Consider the following 6,000-nt stretch of genomic DNA (forward strand, 5'->3'; position numbering starts at 1 on the left):
AGCAGTATAGAGAAGAATAGGCGATATCTGGTGATCAAGGGGGGGGCTTGCCTGTTTGCTCTGGCAAGTAGGAGGGGTCGTCAACTCCGTAGTCGAACTGGGCAGCAGCAGTGTCGGTCTCGTAGTCTACCGGAGAGAAGAGGGGGAAGAAACAGTAAATACAATGCAAACATAAGCATGACGATGCGTGACATGACAACGAGCGGTACTAGGTGTGTCCTAACGTGTCACATCCCTAGCTTCTCGTATTGCACTAGGCTAGCATCAAAGGAATTCACTAGGCTCAACTAAAATATTCTCAGTGTTTCCAAATGGCTTTCAAAAATGTTCATCATTTCTGGAAAATGTTGGAAACAATAACCAGAGGTGCTGCACATTTTTCCATGACATATTTGGGCTCTGGATTAAATCATACTCTATTTGCATTTGGGCATTTAAATGCTATTAAATATTTTAAATGCTCAAATAATCATAACCTAAAATGTTTACTGTAGGATATATTCCCAACAGTGATCATGAGTAGTTTCATGATTTTTGGAAGTGTCTAAGTATTTTTAATAAAGCCCTAAAGACTACAGAATATTAGAAAACAGAAACAAATAAAAAAAGAGAGAGAAAGGAAACCTACCTGGGCCACTTACCTGGCCCAGCTCCTCCAGCCGGCCCAGCCCACCTGGCAAGTGCCAGTCGACTTCCACCTCGCGCCAATCGAACGCGGAGCGCATGCCCGACGCGCGCGTGCCCGTAGCTCGCCACCTCCTGCTTGCCGCCGACCGCCTGGAGCTGGCTAAGGGCGCCACGCAACCCCTCTGGCCCTCTCTCACTCTCCCCGTGGCTCTCTCCCCTCTGCCCCCTTCCTCTCACCCGCGCCGAGCGCAGCCGTCGCCGCCGACGAGCACCACCGTAGCCACAGCCACCCCCTCGCCCCTCCGACGTGCCCATGAGCTCCGTGACGTCGTCCTCGTCACCTCCACCGAGCCAAGCAAGCTGGGAAGCACTGCAGTGACGCCATCATCATCATCTACACCGACGGGCGCCCGAGATCGCCGTCGTCAATCCGTCGCCTCCGACGCTTCCCCGAGCACGTTGACCTTCTCTACCGCATCTTTGTGAGCTCCTACACCTTCCCCCGTGCTCACCCCCTCTGTTCCCGCTCTCTAACCGCATCCCCGCCATGGCCGAGCACTCACTGCCGCCGCCGGGAAGCTCGCCGCTGCTAGCTGCCCCGCCCGACCAACCCAAGCATGGAGTCGTGCTCCGGGTTTCTCCAGGAACCCGTAGCGCGCCTTAGGTCGCCCGCTCGTGCACCGTGGCCCTCGCACCCGTGCAAGCCGCAGCTGCGCCGCCGCGGAACTCGACGCCGTCGACGTTCCCGGCCACCCTAGCATCGCCTGAGGCCACCAACCTACGCACCTCCTTGCTCCGGTTCCAACGCGCCCAGCCACGCGAGCTCTCATCGCCGGAGATGGCCAGACGAGGAGCGCCGCCGCGTCCTGATTAGCATCGGCGGCTAAACGCCGGCTAGGTGACGTGGCAGATTAGGTTAGCCACTAACCCCGTGGTTAGTTTAACCCAGTGACACTGACACCGGGCCCGACGACGGGTCAAAGCTGAGTCAACGCGGGGTTAACCGGAGTTCAACACTGTCTCAATGACATGCGGGTCCCACCGTCAGGTTTGACCGTGGTTGACTGCTGACGTCGCTATGACACACTGCTGATGTCATAAATACATTTGCTGGGATTTTCTTATTTAGTAATAAATCTGAAAATTCCAGAAAATGTTTAAAACTTCAAAAACCCATAGAAATTCAACCATAGCTCAGAATGAAACAATTTATATATGAAAAATGATCAGAAAAATCCAATCTATCCATCTGTACCATTTTCATGCATGTTAGAACAATTTAAGGCTGCTGTTTAGGACAAATCATGTAAATGGCATTTGAATTTCCACATATGAAGTTTGAATTTGAACCTAAGGTTCAAACCAACTCCAGTTAATATGTTGCTAGTTGCATTAGCTCAAAACGCATTCATATTGCCATGCCATGATCATGCATCATATTGTGCATTGCATTGATTGTATTTCTTCTCTGTTGCCGGTATTTGTCCCCTCTCGGTAGACGATGTTCCGACGTTGTGATCGTTGACACTAATGAAGACTCAATGCTATCTTCAGAAGTGCCAGGCAAGCAAAACCCCCTTGTTCATTCCGATACAATCCCACTCTCTCGCTCCTGCTCTCTTTTACTGCATTAGGACAACAACGATCTATCTGTTACTTGCTGCGGTAGCTGAACCCCTTTATCCTCTGCATGACCTGTCATTGCCACAGTAAATAGATGAAACCCACTAGCATGAGTAGGAGTTGTTTGAGCCCTGATGTGCCTACTCATTCATGCTTGTTTGTCATGCCTGCTATTGCTTAGAGTTGTGTCAGGTCTGATTCATCGGGAATGAATTGGAATGTGGTGAACATGTCGTACTGTTGAGAGCTAAGCGTGTGAACACGATTTGGTAAAGGTAGCGGTGAGAGGCCATGTAGGAGTACATGGTGGGTTGTCTCATTGAAACCGTCCTCAGGAACTGAGTTCTGTGTTTGTGATCCATGAACAGTTACTACCACACATTGGGTTCCGGTAACTCGACCCCTCTCGGCTTATTAACCGCCTCGATCTCTGTCCAGGAGTTGCAACTAGTTTCTGGTGTTTGTAGGTAGTGTTAGTAGTCTACCAAGTGGCACCCGGTACAGGTGGGCTTGGGACAGACTAGGCACACGTGGCCTGGTGTACCGAGTGGCACCCGGATGGTGGGCTCGGGAACCCTGCACACATCGTTTGGGGCCGTGAGCGACACCCCGGTAGGATCTCCTTGCGGATGGAACCCGAATAGGCGATAAACCTGGACTAGAGACTTGTGTGGTTAGTCAGGTCGTGGCCGACTCCCTCGCCAGGCTCCCGCTTGAAGGTTGCCGAGGTACACGAGGTGTACATGGTGGTAAGTGGCGAGAGCGTGTGTGACGAAGTACACCCCTGCAGGGTTAATATGATCTATTCGAATAGCCGTGTCCGCGGAAATGGACTTCTGGGTTGCCTGTACAGTTCATAGACAAGTGAAAGTGGATACTCTAAAATGCGCAAGATAAGCGTGAGTGCTATGGATGGCGTTCTCGTAGGGAGACGGGAGCAGATCCATAGTGGTGTATTGACATGGTGTATATGTGGACTCGTGTGCGCCACCTCAAAAGAGTTACTTGCAGTCATAGTTTAGGATAGCCACCGAGTCAAAGCTGGCTTGCTGCAGTTAAACTCCACCACCCCTTTTGTTGATACCGATGCATATGTAGATAGTTCTGATGTAAGTCTTCCTGGGTACATTTGTACTCACGTTTGCTTATTTTATGTTTTGCAGAGAGACGTCAGTCTCGCTAGTAGTTCCATGTGGACTTCGACGTTTAGCTTGATACCTCAGCTACGATCTTGTGCCCTCGGCAGGATCTAGTAAATAGTCAGGCTTCTCAGCCTTTTTCATTTGTAGATGTCTGTACTCAGACATGTTAAGCTTCCGCATGTGCTTTGACTTGTATGCTCTGAATGTTGGGTCATGAGACCCATGTTTGTAATATCTGGCTCTTTGGAGCCTAATGAATAAATACTCTGAGTCGTAGAGTCTTGTTGTGATGCCATGTTGTATTTGCACATATCGAGCATATTGTGTGTATGATTGAAATGCTTGGTATGTGTGGGATCCGACAATCTAGTTGTCTATCTTTAGCAGCCTCTCTTATGGGGAAATGTAGTCTAGTGCCTCCTTGAGCCCTAGTAGTCCGCTACAGCCCGGTTCACCAGAGTCCTGCTAGCCCAGCACTACTGCTCTGGACACTTGACTGGCCGGCATGTGTTTCATATCGTTCCTGTGTCTGTCCCTTCGGGGAAATGTCACGCGGTGACATCCGGAGTCCTGCCTAGCCTGCTACAGCCCGGGTTCCCGGAGTCCTGTTAGCCCAGTGCTACAGCCCGGATTCGCACGCTGCTGACCGACACGTTCGATGTTGATTCATGTATGCCTGTCCCCATACGTTAGTGCCGCTTTGGGTTCACGACTAGCCATGTCGGCCCGGGTTCTCTGTCATATGGATGCTAGCGACACTATCATATACGTGAGCCAAAAGGCGCAAACGGTCCCGGGCCATGGTAAGGCGACACCCGTGGGAATACCGTGCGTGAGGCCGCAAAGTGATATGAGGTGTTACCGGCTAGATCGATGTGATTTGGAATCGGGGTACCGACATAACGCGACAGTAGGTGGTACCGGCGAAGGGGGGAACATCCGGGAAAGTATTCCCGATGTTTTGCGTTTTCGGACAGATGGACCGGAGGGGGAAAGTTTCGAGTTCGATAGGTTAGGGAGGTGTGGTGGACGAACGGACTGCGTATCCGGATTCGTCTCGTCGTTCTGAGCAACTTTCATGTTGAAAATATTTTAATCCGAGTTACGGATTAAAATATATGATTTTCTAAAGATTTTATTAATTTTCTGGAATTTAATTAATTATTTAATTTAATTCGAAAATGGATTTATGACATCAGCATTATGTCATGCTGACATCAGCAGTCAACTGGGGTTGACTAAGTCAAACTGACATGTGGGTCCAGTGGGACCCACCTGTCATTCTCTGATTAGGTTAATTAGGGTTAGCTAAATAATTACTGTTTATTAAATTAACTAATTAATTAGATTAATTTAAACAGGATTAATTAACTTAATTAATTTAGTTAATTAATTAAATTTATTTTTACTATTTGTTTTATTATTAATTTATTTTTATTTATTTAATTATTTAATTATTTATTAATTTTTATTAACTAGTTTATTGTTTTTATTATTATTATTTTTTTATTTTTTTATCATTTCATTTTTTTTAACACGTTCTCTGGGCTGGGCCCCGTTTGTCATAGGCCCACGGGGTTCGGGCCCAGGGGGCAGTGGCTCAGGGGGGGCGAGGCCCACCTGGCAGTGGCCCAGGGGGGCGATGCGGGTGCGGGTTACGGGCGCGCCCCGTTCGGGCGCACGCCCAGGGGCACGCGGGCGTGGGCGCTGGCGGCCACGGCGGGGCACGGCGTCGGCCATGGCCGGAGCGGGGCGAGGCCGCGGTGGTGCGGGGCCAGCCGCCGGAGGTGGTGCAGAGGGGCGAGGCCACCGTGGCGACGGGGCGGAGATCTGCGGAGGTGAGGCAAACGACGGCGATGAGCACAGCCGTGGCGCGACGGTGCAGTGTGCGGGCGGAGGCACGGCGCGCAGGGGCCCGAGGCGACGGCAGGGGTTAGCGCGACGAGGGGGGCAGGTGGGGCGTGGCCGACGCGGGCGCGCGGTCGGGGCGCGCGCGGGCGATGGCCGTGCGGGCCCGCGTGTGTGCGGTCTGGGGCGTGACCAGGGCGAGCCCAGGCGCGGCCAACGGGCGCGAGGGCCACGGTGAGCGCGGGGGCGAGGGAGAGAGGAGGACGAGGCCGTGGCCTCACCGGGGGTGTAGGGTCACGGCAGTGGGGCTCGGGGAGGAGGTCGAGGACGTCGCGGCGGAGGGGAAGAAGGCCGGCGGGGGAAGGAGGAAGCAGGCCGGTGGGGGGTTGCTCCGGCGAGGGCGAGCTCTGGGCGGCGACGGCAACGGGGCGGTCGGCGACGGTGGTCTCCTCTCGATCCCGTTCTGGATCGGGGGAGGGGGGAGGAGATATTTCGGGGGGAGTGGGGGGTGGCTGTCGGTGAGTGGGTGGGGTGAGGGGATAAGGTGAGAGGGGTGGGCCGGCCGGCTGGGCCTAGGGGGTCGGCCCAGTTGGGCCAGGGTCCAGTAGGGGGGGGCTTCTTCTTTTCTCCCTCTTTTTTTCTGTTTGTTTTCTCTGTTGCATTTTCTTTTCTTTTTATTTACTTTCTTTTCTGTTTTACATCATTTTAAAATAGTTAGGCATTTTCTAAAAATATGTTTTCTCCACAATAATTATCAGTG

This window comes from Aegilops tauschii, chromosome 1 (genome assembly GCF_002575655.3).
Source record: "Aegilops tauschii subsp. strangulata cultivar AL8/78 chromosome 1, Aet v6.0, whole genome shotgun sequence".
In the NCBI taxonomy this organism is placed as follows: Eukaryota; Viridiplantae; Streptophyta; class Magnoliopsida; order Poales; family Poaceae; genus Aegilops; species Aegilops tauschii.